Source organism: Lupinus angustifolius, unplaced genomic scaffold, assembly GCF_001865875.1.
Source record: "Lupinus angustifolius cultivar Tanjil unplaced genomic scaffold, LupAngTanjil_v1.0 Scaffold_122_28, whole genome shotgun sequence".
NCBI lineage: Eukaryota > Viridiplantae > Streptophyta > Magnoliopsida > Fabales > Fabaceae > Lupinus > Lupinus angustifolius.
In genome coordinates, this window is record NW_017725107.1 from 188219 (window position 1) to 190718 (window position 2500).

Consider the following 2500-nt stretch of genomic DNA (forward strand, 5'->3'; position numbering starts at 1 on the left):
TGCGCCCCTTCGTGTTGCGGCTATGCCCCTGAAGGCTTCACCAAGCACCACATCCTTCCGTGCAGGACCGATCACACTAGAAGCCTCAGAACGCACGCCACTACCCAACCTACTACCCAACCCGTCACCGAGTCACAAAACCGGAACCTCGACAAGTGAGACGGACGCATCAAGAATTTCGAGTGGGACCGCGAGGCAGAAGCCAAGCCCTTGATGCATCGCAAACGAGTCCTAGGTGCCGGATATGTCCAACTTGATGCACACATTTTTCCGAACGACCAGCCTGCACCCGGCCACGGACGACCGGGATTCGACATGGAAGATGACTCGGTCAAATTGCCCACAACGCCATGGAAAAACGCACCAGCATGCTTGGGACAGGTTGCTGGGGCGCTGGGGGGAGCCCCATGGCATGCCACCCATCCTGACCCACCAAGGTGCGTGGGCAGGCAGGCAGCTTCCCCCCTATAGTAGGCTAATGTGCAAAAACCCACTCTGCACCACCGGACATCCTTTTCTCTGGGGAGACATACTTGGTTTTTTGAGGCTAGAGGTCGAATTTTGCCCTGATTGTTTGCACACGTGCTTATAAAAATGGGAGCAGGTGGTCCACGAAGTTTCACAATTTTTCTCCAAGCCGATAATTTTTCGTGTTTTTCTAAGCGGCGAGCATTAAATAATTCCCGAAAATTAGAAAATGAGTGTGTACCATGTTTTTTGAGCTGTTCTTTTGCAGGAATGCTTGGAATATTATTCCTAAACATTTCCCAAAGTTACGCCCATGTAACATCGAGGCATCTACCTCAAAAGATTTTCCACCAAAGTGAGGCACACGCCGTGGTGCCATGACGGGCAACATCGCCTAGGAGTTGAATTCCGACTTGAGACTTTGCAGGCAACCATGGCAAAACAATTCCGGGTTCCCCTCCAAATATGGAGGCATTTCATGAAGGGGTCGGCGTCTTGTGATGCACTCACCGAATAAGGGACTATGTGTCCATCGTGGATTTTCGTTGCACCAATTCGACCAACCGCACACACGAGTTGCTAACCCTCGTTGGGTGTACGAACTAGACCTCAAAAGGATGGAGGCCCCGCAACACTTGAAGCCTCGGCACGTCCGACCGATGCCCGCAACTACCCAACTCGGCACCGTGTGACGAAGCCGGCACCTCGACAAGAGGGACTCACGCATCAAGAAATCCGAGTTGGTCCGCGAGGAACTGTCGAAGCCCTTGATGCATCCCCGACAAGTCCTACGTGCCCGGACGACACCAAGCCAAAGCACCAGCCTGCACCCGGCCGCGTGCGACCGGGATTCGGCATGGAAGACGGCTCGGTCGAATTGCCCACAACGCCATGGAAAAACGCACCAGCATGCCTGGGACAGCTTGCTGGGGCGCTGGGGGGGAGCCCCATGGCATGCCATCCTGACCCACCAAGGTGCGTGGGCAGGCAGGCAGCTTCCCCCCTATAGTAGGCTAATGTGCAAAAACCCACTCTGCACCACCGGACATCCTTTTCTCTGGGGAGACATACTGGGTTTTTTTAGGCTAGAGGTCGAATTTTGCCCTGATTTTTTGCACACGTGCTCTTAAAAATGGGAGAAGGTGGTCCACGAAGTTTCACGATTTTTCTCCAAGCCGATAATTTATCGTGATTTTTCTAAGCGGCGAGCATTACATAATTCCCGAAAATTAGAAAATGAGTGTGTACCATGTTTTTTGAGCTGTTCTTTTGCAGGAATGCTTGGAATATTATTCCTAAACATTTCCCAAAGTTACGCCCACGTAACATCGAGGCATCTACCTCAAACGATTTTCCACCAAAGTGCGGCACACGCCGTGGTGCCATGACGGGCAACATCGCCTAGGAGTTGAATTCCGACTTGAGACTTTGCAGGCAACCATGGCAAAACAATTCCGGGTTCCCCTCCAAATATGGAGGCATTTCATGAAGGGGTCGGCGTCTTGTGATGCACTCACCGAATAAGGGACTATGTGTCCATCGTGGATTTTCGTTGCACCAATTCGACTAATCGCACACACGAGTTGCTAATCCTCGTTGGGTGTACGAACTAGACCCACTAGACCTCAAAAGGATGGAGGCCCCGCAACACTTGAAGCCTCGGCACGTCCGACCGATGCCCGCAACTACCCAACTCGGCACCGTGTGACGAAGCCGGCACCTCGACAAGAGGGACTCACGCATCAAGAAATCCGAGTTGGTCCGCGAGGAACTGTCGAAGCCCTTGATGCATCCCCGACAAGTCCTACGTGCCCGGACGACACCAAGCCAAAGCACCAGCCTGCACCCGGCCGCGTGCGACCGGGATTCGGCATGGAAGACGGCTCGGTCGAATTGCCCACAACGCCATGGAAAAACGCACCAGCATGCCTGGGACAGCTTGCTGGGGCGCTGGGGGGGAGCCCCATGGCATGCCATCCTGACCCACCAAGGTGCGTGGGCAGGCAGGCAGCTTCCCCCCTATAGTAGGCTA